Source organism: Argopecten irradians, chromosome 8, assembly GCF_041381155.1.
Source record: "Argopecten irradians isolate NY chromosome 8, Ai_NY, whole genome shotgun sequence".
Classification (NCBI taxonomy): domain Eukaryota; kingdom Metazoa; phylum Mollusca; class Bivalvia; order Pectinida; family Pectinidae; genus Argopecten; species Argopecten irradians.
Window position 1 is genome coordinate 1,887,504 of NC_091141.1, and position 23,097 is coordinate 1,910,600.

Here is a 23,097-nt window from a genome sequence, read left to right on the forward strand (position 1 = left end):
GTATTCCATCTAGTTCACAGACAGTTGCTAATTATAAAAGTTAGATGAAAACAACAGAACATTGGTTTTCTATGTTCTAACACCAAATGTCCTCATCATTTGGGTACTTGTGTTGGTTGGTAGTTTGGTGTCACTACTGGTAGGCCTGTTCCTCCTCTAGCCTTTCATCCTCTGGTGGTGGTGGTGGGTATGGCTCTTCTTGCTGCGGACCATCGTCTTCCTCGAACTGGCGTTGGAATCCATTCGGCTCCTCGTCGGGATAGCCCTTATGTTGGTCCTCCTGTTTAATATGAATCTTGCCGTCAAAGTCCAGGGGGGCATGTCCTGTACCATATCATCTGGCTGGCCTAAACAGGAACTTTAATACAAAATACAATAACACAAAGTATAATGTATGGATAGAAGATATACTGCTTGTCTACCTTCCTTGGTATCCTGTCTATCACGATCTCTATCCAATTAATTTACTACAGCTAGCTATAACAAGTAAGATATAATGTAAGGATAGAAGATAACTGCTTTGTCTACCTTCCTCCATTCCTCCTCTCCTGTGTTCTCTATCCCTAACAGAGCTAACAAGTTAAGAAGATAATTGTAAGGATAGAAGATAACTGCTTTGTCTACCTTCCTCCAGCGCTAACAAGTCATATAATGTCCTGTGTCCAACCTTCCTCGCCATTTCCTCCTATCCCTACAGAGCTAACAAGTAAGATATAAGTAAGGATAGAAGATAACTGCTTTGTCTACCTTCCTCCTCCTATCTCTATCCCTTACAGAGCTAACAAGTAAGATATAATGTAAGGATAGAAGATAACTGCTTTGTCTACCTTCCTCCATTCCTGTGATCTCTATCCCTACAGAGCTAACAAGTAAGATATAATGTAAGGATAGAAGATAACTGCTTTGTCTACCTTCCTCCATTCCTGTGATCTCTATCCCTACAGAGCTAACAAGTAAGATATAATAATGTAAGGATAGAAGATAACTGCTTTGTCTACCTTCCTCCATTCCTCCTCTCCTGTGATCTCTATCCCTACAGAGCTAACAAGTAAGATATAATGTAAGGATAGAAGATAACTGCTTTGTCTACCTTCCTCCATTCCTCCTCTCCTGTGTTCTCTATCCCTACAGAGCTAACAAGTAAGATATAATGTAAGGATAGAAGATAACTGCTTTGTCTACCTTCCTCCATTCCTCCTCTCCTGTGATCTCTATCCCTACAGAGCTAACAAGTAAGATATAATGTAAGGATAGAAGATAACTGCTTTGTCTACCTTCCTCCATTCCTCCTCTCCTGTGATCTCTATCCCTACAGAGCTAACAAGTAAGATATAATGTAAGGATAGAAGATAACTGCTTTGTCTACCTTCCTCCATTCCTGTGTTCTCTATCCCTACAGAGCTAACAAGTAAGATATAATAATGTAAGGATAGAAGATAACTGCTTTGTCTACCTTCCTCCATTCCTCCTCTCCTGTGATCTCTATCCCTACAGAGCTAACAAGTAAGATATAATGTAAGGATAGAAGATAACTGCTTTGTCTACCTTCCTCCATTCCTCCTCTCCTGTGATCTCTATCCCTACAGAGCTAACAAGTAAGATATAATGTAAGGATAGAAGATAACTGCTTTGTCTACCTTCCTCCATTCCTCCTCTCCTGTGTTCTCTATCCCTACAGAGCTAACAAGTAAGATATAATGTAAGGATAGAAGATAACTGCTTTGTCTACCTTCCTCCTCTCCTGTGATCTCTATCCCTACAGAGCTAACAAGTAAGATATAATGTAAGGATAGAAGATAACTGCTTTGTCTACCTTCCTCCATTCCTCCTCTCCTGTGATCTCTATCCCTACAGAGCTAACAAGTAAGATATAATGTAAGGATAGAAGATAACTGCTTTGTTACCTTCCTCCATTCCTCCCTCTCCTGTGATCTCTATCCCTACAGAGCTAACAAGTAAGATATAATGTAAGGATAGAAGATAACTGCTTTGTCTACCTTCCTCCATTCTTCCTCTCTATCCCTACAGAGCTAACAAGTCCTGATAACTGCTTGTCTCTATCCCTACAGAGCTATCCCTACAGAGCTAACAAGTAAGATATAATGTAAGGATAGAAGATAACTGCTTTGTCTACCTTCCCATTCCTCCTCTCCTGTGATCTCTATCCCTACAGAGCTAACAAGTAAGATATAATGTAAGGATAGAAGATAACTGCTTTGTCTACCTTCCTCCATTCCTGTGATCTCTATCCCTACAGAGCTAACAAGTAAGATATAATGTAAGGATAGAAGATAACTGCTTTGTCTACCTTCCTCCATTCCTCCATTCCTGTGTTCTCTATCCCTACAGAGCTAACAAGTAAGATATAATGTAAGGATAGAAGATAACTGCTTTGTCTACCTTCCTCCATTCCTCCATTCCTGTGTTCTCTATCCCTACAGAGCTAACAAGTAAGATATAATGTAAGGATAGAAGATAACTGCTTTGTCTACCTTCCTCCATTCCTCCATTCCTGTGATCTCTATCCCTACAGAGCTAACAAGTAAGATATAATGTAAGGATAGAAGATAACTGCTTTGTCTACCTTCCTCCATTCCTCCCTCCTGTGATCTCTATCCCTACAGAGCTAACAAGTAAGATATAATGTAAGGATAGAAGATAACTGCTTTGTCTACCTTCCTCCATTCCTGTGATCTCTATCCCTACAGAGCTAACAAGTAAGATATAATGTAAGGATAGAAGATAACTGCTTTGTCTACCTTCCTCCATTCCTCCTCTCCTGTGATCTCTATCCCTACAGAGCTAACAAGTAAGATATAATGTAAGGATAGAAGATAACTGCTTTGTCTACCTTCCTCCATTCCTCCATTCCTGTGTTCTCTATCCCTACAGAGCTAACAAGTAAGATATAATGTAAGGATAGAAGATAACTGCTTTGTCTACCTTCCTCCTCTCCTGTGATCTCTATCCCTACAGAGCTAACAAGTAAGATATAATGTAAGGATAGAAGATAACTGCTTTGTCTACCTTCCTCCATTCCTCCTCTCCTGTGTTCTCTATCCCTACAGAGCTAACAAGTAAGATATAATGTAAGGATAGAAGATAACTGCTTTGTCTACCTTCCTCCATTCCTCCTCTCCTGTGATCTCTATCCCTACAGAGCTAACAAGTAAGATATAATGTAAGGATAGAAGATAACTGCTTTGTCTACCTTCCTCCATTCCTGTGATCTCTATCCCTACAGAGCTAACAAGTAAGATATAATGTAAGGATAGAAGATAACTGCTTTGTCTACCTTCCTCCATTCCTCCTCCTGTGTTCTCTATCCCTACAGAGCTAACAAGTAAGATATAATGTAAGGATAGAAGATAACTGCTTTGTCTACCTTCCTCCATTCCTCCTCTCCTGTGATCTCTATCCCTACAGAGCTAACAAGTAAGATATAATGTAAGGATAGAAGATAACTGCTTTGTCTACCTTCCTCTCTGTATCTCTATCCTACAGAGCTAACAAGTAAGATATAATGTAAGGATAGAGATAACTGCTTTGTCTACCTTCCTCCATCTCCTCCTGTGTTCTCTATCCCTACAGAGCTAACAAGTAAGATATAATGTAAGGATAGAAGATAACTGCTTTGTCTACCTTCCTCCATTCCTCCATTCCTGTGTTCTCTATCCCTACAGAGCTAACAAGTAAGATATAATGTAAGGATAGAAGATAACTGCTTTGTCTACCTTCCTCCATTCCTCCTCTCCTGTGATCTCTATCCCTACAGAGCTAACAAGTAAGATATAATGTAAGGATAGAAGATAACTGCTTTGTCTACCTTCCTCCATTCCTCCATTCCTGTGATCTCTATCCCCTAACAGGCTAACAAGTAGATATAAAATGTAGAGGATAGAAGATAACTGCTTTGTCTACTCCTCCATTCCTCCTCTCCTGTGATCTCTATCCCTACAGAGCTAACAAGTAAGATATAATGTAAGGATAGAAGATAACTGCTTTGTCTACCTTCCTCCATTCCTCCTCTCCTGTGATCTCTATCCCTACAGAGCTAACAAGTAAGATATAATGTAAGGATAGAAGATAACTGCTTTGTCTACCTTCCTCCATTCCTCCTCTCCTGTGTTCTCTATCCCTACAGAGCTAACAAGTAAGATATAATGTAAGGATAGAAGATAACTGCTTTGTCTACCTTCCTCCATTCCTCCTCTCCTGTGTTCTCTATCCCTACAGAGCTAACAAGTAAGATATAATGTAAGGATAGAAGATAACTGCTTTGTCTACCTTCCTCCATTCCTCCTCTCCTGTGTTCTCTATCCCTACAGAGCTAACAAGTAAGATATAATGTAAGGATAGAAGATAACTGCTTTGTCTACCTTCCTCCATTCCTGTGATCTCTATCCCTACAGAGCTAACAAGTAAGATATAATGTAAGGATAGAAGATAACTGCTTTGTCTACCTCCTCCATTCCTCCTTCCTGTGTTCTCTATCCCTACAGAGCTAACAAGTAAGATATAATGTAAGGATAGAAGATAACTGCTTTGTCTACCTTCCTCCATTCCTCCATTCCTGTGTTCTCTATCCCTACAGAGCTAACAAGTAAGATATAATGTAAGGATAGAAGATAACTGCTTTGTCTACCTTCCTCCATTCCTCCTCTCCTGTGTTCTCTATCCCTACAGAGCTAACAAGTAAGATATAATGTAAGGATAGAAGATAACTGCTTTGTCTACCTTCCTCCATTCCTCCATTCCTGTGTTCTCTATCCCTACAGAGCTAACAAGTAAGATATAATGTAAGGATAGAAGATAACTGCTTTGTCTACCTTCCTCCATTCCTCCTCTCCTGTGATCTCTATCCCTACAGAGCTAACAAGTAAGATATAATGTAAGGATAGAAGATAACTGCTTTGTCTACCTTCCTCCATTCCTCCATTCCTGTGATCTCTATCCCTACAGAGCTAACAAGTAAGATATAATGTAAGGATAGAAGATAACTGCTTTGTCTACCTTCCTCCATTCCTGTGATCTCTATCCCTACAGAGCTAACAAGTAAGATATAATGTAAGGATAGAAGATAACTGCTTTGTCTACCTTCCTCCATTCCTCCTCTCCTGTGATCTCTATCCCTACAGAGCTAACAAGTAAGATATAATGTAAGGATAGAAGATAACTGCTTTGTCTACCTTCCTCCATTCCTGTGATCTCTATCCCTACAGAGCTAACAAGTAAGATATAATGTAAGGATAGAAGATAACTGCTTTGTCTACCTTCCTCCATTCCTCCTCCTCTCCTGTGATCTCTATCCCTACAGAGCTAACAAGTAAGATATAATGTAAGGATAGAAGATAACTGCTTTGTCTACCTTCCTCCATTCCTCCATTCCTGTGATCTCTATCCCTACAGAGCTAACAAGTAAGATATAATGTAAGGATAGAAGATAACTGCTTTGTCTACCTTCCTCCATTCCTCCATTCCTGTGATCTCTATCCCTACAGAGCTAACAAGTAAGATATAATGTAAGGATAGAAGATAACTGCTTTGTCTACCTTTCCTTCCTCCTCTCCTGTGATCTCTATCCCTACAGAGCTAACAAGTAAGATATAATGTAAGGATAGAAGATAACTGCTTTGTCTACCTTCCTCCATTCCTCCTCTCCTGTGATCTCTATCCCTACAGAGCTAACAAGTAAGATATAATGTAAGGATAGAAGATAACTGCTTTGTCTACCTTCCTCCATTCCTCCTCTCCTGTGATCTCTATCCCTACAGAGCTAACAAGTAAGATATAATGTAAGGATAGAAGATAACTGCTTTGTCTACCTTCCTCCATTCCTCTCTCCTGTGTTCTCTATCCCTACAGAGCTAACAAGTAAGATATAATGTAAGGATAGAAGATAACTGCTTTGTCTACCTTCCTCCATTCCTCCATTCCTGTGATCTCTATCCCTACAGAGCTAACAAGTAAGATATAATGTAAGGATAGAAGATAACTGCTTTGTCTACCTTCCTCCATTCCTCCTCTCCTGTGATCTCTATCCCTACAGAGCTAACAAGTAAGATATAATGTAAGGATAGAAGATAACTGCTTTGTCTACCTTCCTCCATTCCTCTCTCCTGTGTTCTCTATCCCTACAGAGCTAACAAGTAAGATATAATGTAAGGATAGAAGATAACTGCTTTGTCTACTTTCCTCCATTCCTCCATTCCTGTGATCTCTATCCCTACAGAGCTAACAAGTAAGATATAATAATGTAAGGATAGAAGATAACTGCTTTGTCTACCTTCCTCCATTCCTGTGATCTCTATCCCTACAGAGCTAACAAGTAAGATATAATGTAAGGATAGAAGATAACTGCTTTGTCTACCTTCCTCCATTCCTCCTCTCCTGTGATCTCTATCCCTACAGAGCTAACAAGTAAGATATAATGTAAGGATAGAAGATAACTGCTTTGTCTACCTTCCTCCATTCCTGTGATCTCTATCCCTACAGAGCTAACAAGTAAGATATAATAATGTAAGGATAGAAGATAACTGCTTTGTCTACCTTCCTCCATTCCTCCATTCCTGTGTTCTCTATCCCTACAGAGCTAACAAGTAAGATATAATGTAAGGATAGAAGATAACTGCTTTTATCTACCCATAAGATATATTAAGATAAAGATAACGCTTCCTCCACCTTCCTGTGATCTCTATCCCTACAGAGCTAACAAGTAAGATATAATGTAAGGATAGAAGATAACTGCTTTGTCTACCTTCCTCCATTCCTGTGATCTCTATCCCTACAGAGCTAACAAGTAAGATATAATGTAAGGATAGAAGATAACTGCTTTGTCTACCTTCCTCCTCTCCTGTGATCTCTATCCCTACAGAGCTAACAAGTAAGATATAATAATGTAAGGATAGAAGATAACTGCTTTGTCTACCTTCCTCCATTCCTGTGATCTCTATCCCTACAGAGCTAACAAGTAAATAATGTAAGGATAGAAGATAACTGCTTTGTCTACCTTCCTCCATCTCTCTCCTGTGATCTCTATCCCTACAGAGCTAACAAGTAAGATATAATAATGTAAGGATAGAAGATAACTGCTTTGTCTACCTTCCTCCACATTCCTCCTCTCCTGTGTTCTCTATCCCTACAGAGCTAACAAGTAAGATATAATGTAAGGATAGAAGATAACTGCTTTGTCTACCTTCCTCCATTCCTGTGATCTCTATCCCTACAGAGCTAACAAGTAAGATATAATGTAAGGATAGAAGATAACTGCTTTGTCTACCTTCCTCCATTCCTGTGATCTCTATCCCTACAGAGCTAACAAGTAAGATATAATGTAAGGATAGAAGATAACTGCTTTGTCTACCTTCCTCCATTCCTGTGATCTCTATCCCTACAGAGCTAACAAGTAAGATATAATGTAAGGATAGAAGATAACTGCTTTGTCTACATTCCTCCTCTCCTGTGATCTCTATCCCTACAGAGCTAACAAGTAAGATATAATGTAAGGATAGAAGATAACTGCTTTGTCTACCTTCCTCCATTCCTGTGTTCTCTATCCCTACAGAGCTAACAAGTAAGATATAATGTAAGGATAGAAGATAACTGCTTTGTATACCTTCCTCCATTCCTCCTCTCCTGTGTTCTCTATCCCTACTTCTGCTTCTCCTTCTGGCTGGCTCTCTTTCACGGCTGCGTGAGCGAGGACGCCTCTCTCTAGATCTGCTCCTAGGTCGTCGTCTGTCCCCGCCTCCCCTCTCTCGTGAACCGTCACGCTCTCTGTAAAATAATTTATTAATTTTTCAACTAAAAAATAATACAGGCAAAGAAATTAAAAAAAAACCCACTATCAAGTCTATCTCCAATGGCATTTTCTTTTATTTCACGAAGATTAATCCTTTAACCTATGAAATACTTAGCAAAGTAACCACTACTAACTGATGCAGCTTAATATTGCTGTTTCTTTGTTTCAATTGGAGTTACCTCCCTTTATGTGTTGTGATTCTGTAAGGGAAATGCCTAGTCAAAGTGTTTTGTGATTCTGGATCAGAAAATCATCAATGATTTACTGGACTTGTGTCACAAATTGCTGTTCCTGGAATTTACTACATACAAGCTCACAAAAGAACAAGTATGTTGAAAAGCCAGGTATCACTTAAATTTTGAGGTTTTGGCTCACCTGTTAACAAATAAAAATTTATTTTTTAAACTTCTATTTTTTTTTAGCTAAGTGTTTCCACAGTTAATTTTGGTGTATAGATTACATTGGTTTGTAGTGATCCAATTTCAGATTCTTACTACATTGTCATAGTGGCCTAGTGGTTCAAATGTCCCGACATATTACCACAAGCCCTTTACCCCTGAGTTTGAATCCCAGGTATTGACTGTAGATTGGTGGTTTTTCTCAAGGTACTCCGGCTTTCCTTAGCCACCTAAACCTGGCACGTCCTTAAATGACCTGGCTGTTGATTGGACGTTAAAACAATCAAACCAGACACTACTAGGTTGTAAAATTACCTGTATTCATCGCGGCCGGAGAACCTCGTGTTCTCCTCAGGTCCTCCCTTTCTGGTGCCACCTAGACCTCCACCTGTAACAGATAGAACAAAATATACCTCAAACTAATACTAACATTCTCAACTAAATTGTCCCTCTTTTAAAATAACTTTAAAATACTGGTCTAGGATCAATTGAATGATTTCGTGCAATTTTGAAATCGCTCGTCAGTCTTCCATTAATGTAATCATTAGCTATTGTTCCAACTTAAAATGTCCCTTTTAGCATCTTCAACAGCTGATGATACAAATTTCAAAATATAAAGTGATAAAAGTCAAGAAAAATAGCATTTTAAAAGTTCATTGTCATTTTACAGACAATAAAGCACCACAAAAGCTTCATTTAAGAGGAGTGACAAGTCTTTCCCCAAATGGCAAATCTTGTCGCATCATTTTATCTGCATGATTTATTCATTATAACGATAGAAAGTGCCTTGCTACGACACTCCCTGTTATCCTGTTACCTAACCTAAAGTGATTTGACGACATATAAAGGCCTGAAGCTAGTCATTTTCTGCATGTTACCACCAAACTGGTGGTGTATTGAGAAGTCTATGATGTTGATTGCCTTGCCCATATCAGAACGTTAACACTTGATTAGATGTCTGTCTGCTACCTCACAGACCTAGACTTATTACTCGTGTAGAGAAAAACATTGCCCCTATTTGACCCTTACTGCTCAAATTCTATAGAAAAACAGTTTAAGGCTTGGGGAAGGATACGTATTCAGCTGTACTTAAGTTAACTTGTTGCTGAAGGTACTTCACCAAATAAAATTTGAATACTGCCCCTGGAGTTAAATGTAGTTTATTGGTAACAATATCTCCATTTCAGCAAAGTACATTTTGACACCGGTCCTAACACTGTCTATCAAGTCAATATCGGCAAGAAATTAAAGGAAAACTTAGTATTATGACAAAGTCTGTTACTGGGTATGTTGGCTGTCAAACTAAATAATGCTAATTAGTTTCAACACATTTGGTTCTTTTGAAAAATAATTTTAGATCAAATAATGGTATTTGTTAAAATGAATCATCTTTATGTACTCCAAAGAATTTTGTTTTCAATAATTGTAAGTATAAATGAATATAGGTATCTGTAAACCTATAATTATTTGAAGCATGTAAAATAAGTAAGCAATGATTGGAATTCCTATTGATATCGAGACAAATAAAGGAGAGTTAAAAACTAATAAACCCTGTACATACACAATCATATAAACTCCGAACCATTACAAACTCTCTGTATTATTGCTGAATGTAAACCAAATGCAAACCTACCACTTCTGCATTAACTGAATTGATTGTGCATTGATGAAAAGCCAGACAGAATCTGGACAAGAATCAATATATAACTCGTCAACCAGGATTTCTCATGGTGACAAAATACATTATTGCATAATCTGGATGTAATAGACTAATGAAGGCCAGTGTATTGTGGAGACCTCTGCTAGGCCATACAATACACTCACTCCACCGATACATGGGGAGGGGGACACAGCCAGTCGTGGTTTGACTAATCTGTCACGCTGCAATGTATTTGGTCATTATGTGACGGTGCACGTCTATCATCGGTCTATACAGACCTATCCTGTGTTGTGGCGGATATCTCTATTTCTGGATGCACCGACTTGTCATGAAGATGGCTGATAGTGATAGGAGATGATGACAATAAATCAGTGGATGACGAGTGGAATGTGATCACTAGCAATACGTCCGTGTTTAGTATCGATACCTTCAGACTCGTTACAATCATTGGGTAAATTTCAAGGTCGACAACCATTCAGGAGACGATTGTTTCTGATAAAATGTTTCCTCCCCATATAAATATATATACAGCTTCAAGGTCACCCATTAAGCAAGGCTAGACATTAAACAGAGATTGCTGTAAATCTAGTATCCTGTGCTTCCAAATCAAAACAAAAGACATCAAAGGGAAATAACTTCCACGATGTACATCCATCGAAACTAAACTTTGAATACCTAAGCATAAAACTATATTTTGTGTTATCTAAACCTGAATATAACATTTTAACTGTGAAGTATTTATTTACTACATCAAGAAATTACTGCATATTATTATTTACTTAGACGATAGATAAAAAATTAAATTCCAGTTTTAAATCTGCGAAAATTAATTTCCCCTAACATGATTATACTGAAATTAAGAAATAAAGTAGCCATGAAAGAAAGCTGTTTCATAGTAGTAATAAGATCAAATACAGAGCCCATGTGACCCAAATATGGCAGGCTAGTGATGAAGATTTTAGACACCTTAACCCTTCTGCCAGAGTGTCATATAACCTCAAATCATTATAGGTATAATACATGGGAAACGTCTCTATAACATAGATACAATAGGACAATGATGGCAGACCAGTTGTTACATTGTATAACAGGAAGCTTTATTGTTTGAAAATAACTATCTAGTCATCTAAAGAGAATGTATCTGTTTCATGCAATCAATTTGTATTTACGACAGTCTAGAAATACAAAAAAGATTTTACGTGTAGAATTACAAAAAAAGATTTGTAAAATAACTCCTAAACAATTAAATGTTAATTGTTGATGCATATTAAATTTTTTATTTTTTTATTTTTTTTAAACGAATTCACATAGAAACAGCTGCAGCATTATAGGCATGCCCTGGTTTCCTTATTTGACCTTTTTGTTGTTTCAAAAGCACTTATAAATAAACGAGCCTATAGCTACAGCTTTCCTATCCCACCCCCTCCAGCTCAGTAAAACAATAAATATGGCTACAATCAAATTGATGAGTTTATTGAACTTCCTACTCTATGTAATTCAGACCAGCTTATAGTGGGATTAGCATGCATTTAGCTCCTATCTGCAGAACGGAGATATGCATGCAGAAAAATTTAAAAATAGTAAAATCCATGAGAAAATAACTCAAAGGGATCAATCAATTTCCAATTACCTTATCAATGGGACCCGGTAATGGTCAATAGTGAGAGCCTGTGCTGCAGCTTTGTATTAAATAAATTTTACAAGTGTCAATGTCCCATAATTACCACAACAGTTGGCCTTGGATGAGATGTCCCGATAAAAACATCCATGGCAGATACAATTTGACACAATGTTGTGCAGATGTTTCAAATGCTTCAGCACAATCATCACACTGCATCGTCTTGACAACCACTTCCTCCAAAGCATATCATTTAGGATAAATCCTTTATTTGTTCAACACCTGCTTTCTATATTTGGCCACTTCTACCATTGGCTCTAGGATCATTTAACTATCTTAGACCCAAGTTTTTGTTTAGTCAATCAGAAATGACGTAACAATTTTATTACGTCATCTGTGATTGCGTAAATCAATAAAGTTAAAAATGTTCAATATATGCCCCTTCTTGTTTTTAAAGTTTTAAGCGCCCTGCGCGCTTATTGGGTCGAATACGGTAATTGGGGAAATTCGGAAGGTGTCTTTTAACCTCATTTTTGGATGCAAAGTACAAAGGATATTGTGCAGTAGAGGATTGGACAGGTACCATATGATGAATACATGGATGGTACCGTTTGCTCCTCCGTCATGCTGAGGGCATAAAAATCCTTGAAATTTGTATTACATTGACATGTCTTTAAGTAAAGCAAACCTGTTGACTCAGTATTCATCATCGTGAATGATTATCAATGACCAGGAACAAAGGAAGACATTTATATTTCCTACCAATCAAGCTTTACTGGAGATGTTCTAAGCTGATATTCTTATTGTCACTAGAATGACTGTTGCATAGCAATTTCCATCTGTGCAGTGCTGTAACTGCTTCCTAAAATAGAACGTATAGTTATAGCTCGCACACAATATGTCTATGGTTGTCAAATGATTTATTATATCATTATACACTGCTCATGGCACCACAGTACATAGTGGGAAACCCTAAACTGCATCTTATTTCTATAGGAAAACACCAAACAATAGACATCCTATATGCAGCTGTGATCTGCCAAGATTTCTGCATTTGGCTTCCAATTATGAAATCCCTGATGATGAGCACCAACTCCTCTGACAAAGTGCCATTAGCTTCAGACTTCCGATTCTGTAAGAAATGTGACCCGACGGAAATCCACGCGGCATATTAACATGCTCCTACCGCGTTACCTTGAATCTGAAGGCACACATGGTGATATTCTGTCAAATGAGTCAGTTTTTGTACATTGCTATTACGAGAAAACACTTTTTCCTTCAGAATGGAAACTCTTTTCATTAGATGTCAAATTAACTTTTGCTTTCTGTTTCTTCTGCTTTTTCAAACATTGACATCTTATTTATGAATAAACAGCATGTAAAGAATATAACAAACTGACTTTTATAAATTGCTCTTTTATGAAAATCCAGGCAGATTACATGATATTCATGACAGTACACATCAGTGCAATGGCACTACATGAAGTCTACATTAGCTTATTACTTTAACTAAGGACAATTTTACCAACCTCTTGCAAAAAATATTTTTAATTTTACAATTAAACATCATGCAAGGATGCCTTGATAGAAATGTGTCCAAGGGAAGAACAGAGAATTCTAATTGAAGACCTAGTAAACAAAAACACTATACACATGAACTATAAATCCCTCAACAACAGAAACCCTTCAACCATTGTACTTGCTGATAGATATAGTCACTTCCCTGGAGTGATTAAGATAATGCTTCTGTAATTACACTGAAAAAGAAGCTCATTGATGTTTAACCAACTGGTTCAAAAAATGTCTTTCAAATGCTGAATGAAACATTGACCTTTCTTATAAAAGATTGGTTAAAGTCTCAAGGCGACAAAGCTGACATTCAAACCAAACGATCGCTATAGCAATGTCACCTAGAGTATCTGGGCCAAATTGTTTGCGTAGTGATGAATTTATATCCACAATGATATATTTGTTGGTGAACTTCGCCATGGTAACTGTATCTCAAGGAGAGATTACCACCAGTTTGATATTCATAGGAGATCTCTTGGAATTCCACCAAAAAACGTAGGACACTCTTCGTTTCCAGGGGCACCCTACACATATTTATCAAAATACAATATTAGCATCAATTACTTCCGTATCCAACCAACTCTGATTAATTCAATTTCCATTCTGATGGATGATGTGATTCCATATAAGGAGTCTGACCTTCCGTAGGCCTACAATTTGTACCCTGTATAGAAACAAGATTCTACAGAAAAAATAACTGTTTATCTGGTCCTGACAAAAATGTGTAGAAAGTCCAGGAAAACTAATATAGCTATTCAGTAAGTGTACATGTTGTGTTAGAAATCTAAATAATCTGTTTGTACTACACTTGTGAAATATGAATATTTGTGTCTGGTGGATTAAGAGCTTGACGTTGGGATAAAATCTTAAACATCTATATTTCTATATATTTTCAACTGACAAGAATTGGGCATTGTGGAGTTGGGGGATGCTGATGTGTCGACAGGTAAGCAATGAAAGACATTGATAGATTTAGAGTTAAACTAGAAATGTCAGCAAGATATAAATGTCCTCTCTTCCAGCCCCATACGTGTTTTATGTCTCCATGCTTCATGGCTGAGAATTAAAAGATGTTTCAAAGTACTGCAGTTATAAGACACTGAAGCAAGCTTTTAATCAGAGCACTGGCCGACTACATATTGTATATAAAAAGATATCAATTTTTTGCCGTTTCAACCAATGTCATTAATGTGAACAGCTATGGAAAGCAGAGTTCAAAAACCGTTGTTTTCGATTGTTCCAAAGGTCCAAAAGGTGATGTCTCATTGTCAGCATTATTTACATTTGTCCAGCCAGTATCAGGCCTATTTGATGTACTGTTATATAGTATGGTCATTGGCTGTACTTGGTGCTAGTCGGTAGCCAGATTTTCTGAAGCCATACTAATTTTAGCTGTATATGTTGTCTCAGATGAAGATTCAATAGTTGGGACTCTTTATCCATTGAGGTTGAATAGCTATCTGTAGGCTGATAAACAGAGCAGTCTGTACTGTTGTAGTTAAATCAATGTATAAGGCTCCCTTGTATATAAGTAAGACACCATGCAGTTTCTCAATTTCATCAGCACCATCAAATAACCATATCAACAAGTTTTAAGATGTTTAATTTTAAAACATCATGCAAGTTAACAATCTTATACATATTGAGATCTATAACAATACTTTCCTGATCTCACGTCATTACAATATGTTACATATATATGTTCCATTCAGGAATTACAGTTTTCAATAGACTATAGATATTGTAGCTGCATGATAATTGAGGGTGATAATGCCAAAATCAATGTCCCAATTTACTGCGCAGTTTGTAAAAATCTATGAAACTGTCAACACAGTCCTGTCATTATCTATACAACAGTTATAACATTCGGCACAAAAACCTGTTATTAGGATATATGTACCAACAGAGAGCAACTACAGGTGGTTCATCATAAATCTAGATTCTAAACACAAACCTGATTTACACACTCATGGTCAAGGTCATAACCATAACAAATGTTTTAGTTTGAATTTCCTATTTATTTGGGTCTCTAATTTATAATGGCCTATGATGAATATCAATTAACAAACATACCTTGATACATGCACATTTGTCAAATTTTGTCTAAGGAGGATGAATAATTGACTATTTTTCAATTTTATTATTATATTTAATATAACATAACACAGATGTAACCCAGGTGAATACTAAAGTTACCGAGAATTACATAAAGACAAACTACTTACCCAAGCGTCTGGGCTGCCAGCCTTTAACTGTTCGGCCTCTCTCCACGTCAACAAGAACACGGCGACCGTCAATTTTCTTTCCATCTGCGTGCTTGTATGCAGCTATATTTGTTTTAAAGAAAAAAAAATATTCCAAATTAAGAAAAGCATAAAGCCTTCATAACAAACCAAATCTATAGTTCTACTTGCTACAGATGATATGTACCAAACTGTATTTCCTACCTGTACTTACCCAACTTACCTGCACAGGTGTAAAGGGTAGCTTTAACTTGTCTAATTTAGATCAATATTCGCATAATTTTTTTTTTTTTTTTTTTTAAATATTTTTCGCTCTTTGAGTTTAAATAAGAACCAATGTTATACAATTTGGTACATATTGTGATAACCTGAAATGAAACTTTCGATATCAACAAAACAAACTCTTCCTTTTATACTTACCATTTATGCTAAATTTCCGCTAATGGTGATTAAATTTTTTGCATTATTTTTTTGAAAAAAGAAATCCTGATATTATAAAAATTTCAGTAGAGGAAGAATTTAATTTGTAAACATCTACACACACCTTAATGTCACAAGTCTGCATTCTACTACCTGGAAATCAACAGATAATTAATTAGAAATAATTTCTCTTATTAATACACCTTATTTTGTTGGCCAAATCTCTTTATCATTTTGTATGGGATTTTCAAAAATACCTACCTCACCAGGGGAAATCAAAACAAGAAAAAAAATCTACTTTTTTGGTATTTTAGAAATCAATTGATTTAGAACAAACTACAACATCAACATCTATTCCAGTCATCTGGAAACTTACGTACTAAGTCCTATTTCCGTTACATTTGGAGGACAGCAGGGATGAAGATATTGGCAGGCATGTTGGAGAGAGCCATGTCCTAAATGCCAGGGGGACGGATTTTCCACGATTCCAAAATCATTTTCCAACTTACCCGATATTTTTCAACTTACCCAAACCATTTCATTTTGTTTAGAAACTTACCCGATTTTTTTTTTTTAAAACTTACCAATTCATTTATTTAACCACTTATCACCTTATCTATGAAATATTTTATTTTGTTTATAATTATAACTTACCAAGTTCTATTGTAACTTACCCGGTATGTTTTTTTTATTTATTTATTTATTTTTTTTAAGTTAAATTTTTTATTTTCAAACTTACCAAAATACTTACGTCAACCCAATTTCAAATTATCAAACCAAACATTCTTTTCTCCAATTTGGTAGTAGTAAGAAACTACTTCTTGAAATCTTGTGAAATCTGTCATGTTGGTTTCAGCGAAGAACTTCGATGGAAGTCTTACCTGACAGTTCATATGAACCTTTCCTTCCCCCACCCTTCACCCCACCCCTCCCCTCCCCTCCCAAATCATCCCTACCCCAAAGTTCAGCTTGAATTTGACAATTTACCTACCATAGTGACCAAGTTTGAAAACAGACTGGTTTGAAACATTGTGGGATTTTATCCTTCTACAAATAAAATTACCAAAATACCTACAATGTAACTGCTCACCATGATTATATACTAGATGACCAATACTAGTGGTCACTGGTCAACCAGTCCTAGTGGTCAGAGGTCACACTGACCATTGACCAAGAATCTTATCAGAGGCTGAACATCTGAACATAAACGTCATCTTAAACCCATGCATTCCCTAAACGGATCTTTGGTCAAATAGATTTTGGTCAAGGGAGAGAATTTCAATGAGGGACCTACTTTCATACACTTAATTATCTTTGATAAAAAGAAATTTAAAAATTAAAACTAAACTGAACAACAAAAGAAAAAACTTGAAAGAACAAAAAAAAGAAGTTCTGATTTTAAATGATTTTTTCGATATGAAGTAGGGCATGTTGATGTTGAATTAATGGCGGTTAATGTAGGGTAATGGGACAGATTTGTCTTACCACTCCCATACAAACCTATAATGATTGGCCAGCAATAAACAGGAATGGCCGAGGGCCATACCTCATCTGTCTGAAGTGAAAATAACAAGGAAACGCATTAGTTCTACGGGAGATATCACGTTTATACAAAAATCGAATTCTGACTATATTCAGACGAAAAAAAACTTGCTAAAGATCTATATATATATCTATCAGCATGAATACATCTCGGTTCAAAGCTAAATCTTTTTAAAATATTTTCATCAGTATCATACTCATTTGAACTTCTGCAAAAAACATTTCTATTTTTAGTTTGTACTTACCAGATATGTAAACTAAAACTGATGTTATCAAAGATTCAATGAACACAAAAATACCTACACAAAATCCAGAAATAAAATTTCAAATAAAAACATCCTAAAATGCTAAAATATTTTCAACTTTAACCTTAAATGAAATGATAAAATGCTAGTTTTGAGGTCAAACATCAAAGCTTTGAAGCTGCACATTTTTATTGCTTCTGACTTAATCTTTAGGAAGATACAGTATCGTGCAACACAATATTTATCGTCTGGACTACATCTTAACCAATCTTGTGTGCTTTGGCAGAATTTATTTGTGAAGTCATTTCTACTGGCTATAACATTGTATCATGCACTAATTTCTCTATCATGTACAGACATATCAATTTCTGGTATCCTCTAAAGAATCACCGAGTCAATCAAGTCCAGGCCCTACAGCCAAACCATAAACTTGTTCTCTCATCATAACAAATCACATCTCGGATATAATTTTCTAAACAGTGGTCGGACATTCTTTATACACTTTTCTACTATATTAAACAAATTCTGGATTTTTGGATTCAATTTGAAACCTGTAGCTGAAGAAAGTTCCAGGACACCATACCTATCAAAGATGTCAAAAAGGGGCGGATTTGGAAATAATTGATGAAAGTATTTTAGAACAGACACATTTTAAGCTGAAAAATGCATATCTTCAAATTTTAATTAAGGTTTAAAAGAAACTCTTGGGTCAGACTAGGAAAGTTTTAGGTTGTCATTGTTTCTGAAGTTCAGTTGATATTTGAGTCTCTCTTGACAACAATCAGGGTCAGTACAAAATGTAATGAATATAACACAATTATGTTAATGAAGATCTAAAGTGGAAACTTTAATAAGACATCAGAGTTATTAATTTTTAATTCAATTCATTTGATGTCATGAATTTCAAATTACTGGAAAGTTAGCAATGAGATTTATTCACGTACCACATGATACCCCATAAGGTTTGTGCGGGACTATTGTTTCTATTGGTGATGGAATGACGTCAGAAGATGATATCCTGTGCTAATGTCATTTCAGCAGGAAGATTACAAAGAGTGACATCACCACTGGAGATATATTAGTACTGCTTAAACGTTATTGGGTATCACGTGAATTAGTCCCATTGTGTAACCTTGGTTGCTTGTGACAACACTGGTTGACCTTGGCTGTCACTGTGGGTCCCCTGTGCCATCCAAGGATAAACCGTTAGTGGTGTATCGGTGTCCATCGTTAGTTTTAACGCTCCTAGTATGGTTTGGATCCCCACGACATTGAACAAATCTCATTTCTCAATAATCATGGTGCAATAGATGGAAGGCGAGTGTTCTGCCAGACGTAAGTTAGAAAGGGATGACATGTTTTGTACAATTCCCCAATCCATTTGGGAATTTACCTTCTTAAAAACAGTCTGGAATCGCTATTTAAAAGTCAACAACAAAGAATTTTTCTGAATGGAACTGCCGTCTACACAACTCCGACATTGAGAAGATCCTAACAAGCTTTCACGTAACAATAAAAGTGTACAAACGTTATATATTCCTTTATATATGCTGACTTACACTTTTTCTCATCCTCAGTTTCAATCTCAGCAAATAATGTTTTTGCAATGAACTTGACAATTTCAAAAGTTCAAGTCAAATTTTAGGTCCAAACTCAAAATTTAAAGTAACATCTTCAAAAGTTCAAATGAAAGAATTTTTCATCTAACTTTGACACATCAGAAAAGCCAAAAGAAGAAAAATTCATTGGATCTTTTTTAAAAATCCACTTCTAATTGAGCTTGATCTCTATAATTATCATAATACATGTCATCCGCTCCTACTACAGATATCTGGCCCATTGGAATTGGACTACTTACAATGCATATCCCGCTCATGTTCGTACTCGATGAAGGCATATCCTCGTGGTTTATCGCTTATTTTATCTTTTTGCATACAAATCTGAAAAATACAAGAACACAATATATTATTTAAAAGAATCAATAAAGAAACATTATGTTGTGTGTTTTTTTTTAATCTAATGCCACTGTACTTCAAATATGAGGGGAAGGAGGAATAGCGACACACACACGAATATATCAAGTCGTCTGCCACCGCATCCTGTCCTCTCTAGATTTGATATGGAGGCAAGGGTATATGTATATGTCTTTACGAAATTTCTATTTTATGAGATTAATATTGAGATGTATGTAGCATCTTGAATTCTTGTTCTTTTTTTTCTTTAGTATTTTAGTCTACATCTAGTGTTACGATTCCGCCGGACCAGACTACAGATAAGAATGGCCGATATCAAATTGGATGGACTACTCAGACATGTAAATTACAGGTTTAGGTTGCAACTTCTCTACAACACTTGTCCATGTCTGTCCTTTAGACTTCACATACCCAATAGATTACTGCTGACTGTAAGATTGTATTAGCATTATAGAAACCATGATATGTCTTCAGCATGACAAGTCAGCATGTCATACAATATACCACTGATAGAACAGTTCCAAGATCTGAATTCAACAAGTTACAAATGTACCAGCACAAAATAGTACACGCCATTACGCAATATTTCAAACAGACTAATTCATCAATACTGAAAACATTGTTCACATATTTAGAAAAACTAATTTCATTAGGGACTAAGAAGAACAAAATACTAAATTTTGTATGTTTGTTTTTTCATCCTATTAACACTTGGGGTCATCTAATGAGATGCCATGTTTAGGAAATGGAGAACAGCTAAAGTGAAATCAACTGACCTATTGGCCATTACCTTCATAGCAGCTACTCCATGTGGGATTCAAACTCAAAACTCTTGAGGTATCGGTGTAGGGCAGAATAGCAACCAGAATAATTATAAGAACAACATAGCCTATATCTGTATTTCTATGTCACAACAGGACCATGATATTAGCCCCTGACAGACCTAGATAAAAGGAAATTATAGCAGATCAATGATGATTTCGGTCAAGAATAATATCACACTACTTTCTGACATTACCATATATATTACCATGTGGTAATAATTTACACATTATAACCACCCCCCCCTTTTTCAGTGATGGACCAGTCCAGTCTCAGTCAACATTCATTTGCAAGTAAATGCCTCTAATTTTGATATCGACTGTTCTAGTTGAATGGAATTATTTACAAGTCAAGTTACCATCCCTCAATCTGGTGAATAAAATCTTCTACTTTTAGTTTAGACAGAACTTATTAACAAAGGAAGGGGAACAGGCATTGTCAACCAGAAATTGTTCCAAGTCGTGAACTGGCTAGTTCTTCAATCACAAAACATGGTAACAGATAATTACCTATTAAACTTGAAAGGATCTGACTTTTATTTTTGATTAAGTCAGTGACTGACCAACAATATCAAAATATGTGACAAACAAATAAGAAAAGGCTGGGACCATAAGAATCCAATTCTAATGAAAACAATTGTTTTTTCTTCTGTATAATTACATACCATAGATGATTTTTTAACCTTTTTTCAACATTAAACAATTTCATTTGCTAGCAACAGAATTTTATGCGTGTATTCTTGTAGCTATAGAATTACCAGTTGGATGATAAACAAGGGAGATAACACATTAAAGGGAGATAAATGATGTTTGACACAAAACAGAGAACCAAACTTATAAATAGACAGTTTTTGACTCATAAAGTTAAGCATTTTACAGTAATAATAATCATCAACCAATACCAGAGATGTTTCTGGATATCTATATCACGTGTATTCTTTCTGATTTATGGTTGTATTAGAAATGGTTTAAATTTCTTTTGAAAGAACTTGATCCCCAACCAATCTTTATAGATGCACATAGATGAGTAGCTATGGAAAGGGATACCCTTGAAATGACAGATATTGATGAAAATATTAAACAGTTTTTCCTCTATTTGTCACATAAATACACCAAGGGAATGCCATGGATGGAACAGGTTTAAAACACAGTGGGAAAGGAGGGGACTGCACTTGAAGCATTGAAGAAATATATGGGTTGATTAAATTGGCAGCCTTATAGAAATTCAGCATTTTTATGTAAAGCATTGAAATGAGAAGATAGTATAAATCGTTAATGTTTTTAAAAAGGTACACAGGATTTTATGGAATTTACCACTGCTTCGATTTCAGAACATGAAGTAGCTTACTACCAACACTGCATGCCCCTATCTTATGGCACCAACTTATTTAACAGATTACATGAATTTTACATTTCCATCTTCTGGGTAAAAGACATAATTTTATTGGAAATGTAACCTTTTTTATGGAGTATTAATGTTTTACTATAAACCTAAGGTTACATGTACTGTATGTATATCGTGGCTGCTCATCTGTTATCTATATGCTGTTGTATTCAGAAGGCCGCATACACCCTTAACATCGTACTCTGAATTAAAATTTGAGCTTTTTCTCCTGTCAGACAACAGATTTTTTATTTTCCATTTTGGTAAAGATTGTGAAGGCTGGCTTTAGACCTCAGCAGGCTTTATTGATCCAGTATGACAACCACATTCTCCACCAGTTAACTAACTCATCCATCTTCCTATTACTGAGATTTTTGTTTTCAATGAAGTCATTTCAAATCCAATCCTTCTGTCTGTGTAATGACGACATGCGATATCACGCCTCAGAAATGAGTAACTTTTACTGTCTTTACCATGCAATTACAAACTGGAAGTCTGATATAACCTCCACAATTTTCTCATTGGCAACAGGATCAGGACAGGATTCCTTTATGTAGCTCCTCCGCTTCTTTAACCATATTTAAATGTGTCTAATGCATTTTCACTTTTTAAATAAATAACATCATAAAGGAGATAATTTTCCGGTTGAGAATGTCATCCAATAGAATTAAATAGAGGCCAATAATTACCAGTAATGTCAGCACCATAAGCTTAATTGGAGAACCTGTTCCAGGTTGGAAGGCCACCATTATCATTACAACGTTTAATGATAATAGTGGATAATACGCCTTCTCTGGCGTTGTGTTCCCCAGTAAATTGTGTCTAGTATTTACATGGCTGTTACTGGGCAATATTTAATAACCATTCATTATACTGACCCCCCTTCCCCCATAACTGATGTTTGGTACCTTAGCGAGTTTCTATGGGTGTTTACACCAACCCTACCATACACCCACATTATCACCCTTGTCGCCTAGAATCTGCTACAGAAGTGGAGGCAGTAATTAATTGATGAGTCCATTATCGGATGTGTGTGCTGGTAAACTAGGATAACATGAACATGGATACCATTAATTCCTTGTCGTAGGTTCTCAATACACAACCACTAATAACAATGTCCCCAAATATTGACAGAGGTCTACAACCATTACACTTCTGCCACGGCGGCAGTATCGGTCACTCGCCTTTGTTTGCGGAGTGAGATGAGGAACTATGATAAAAGAATACTTGATCACCTAGAGGCCATCGTGCTTAGTTTTTGTGGAATGGTTGTCAGAATGCACTTGTCAAAGCAAAAGTACTCGGTGATGAATTTGTCATTTTCGTCCATATCTCACAAAGTGACACTTGAGTGTCTAAAACACATCATCCATGTGAACTGGATCACTACCATATACCAAGGCAATTAATAATGTATGATGGC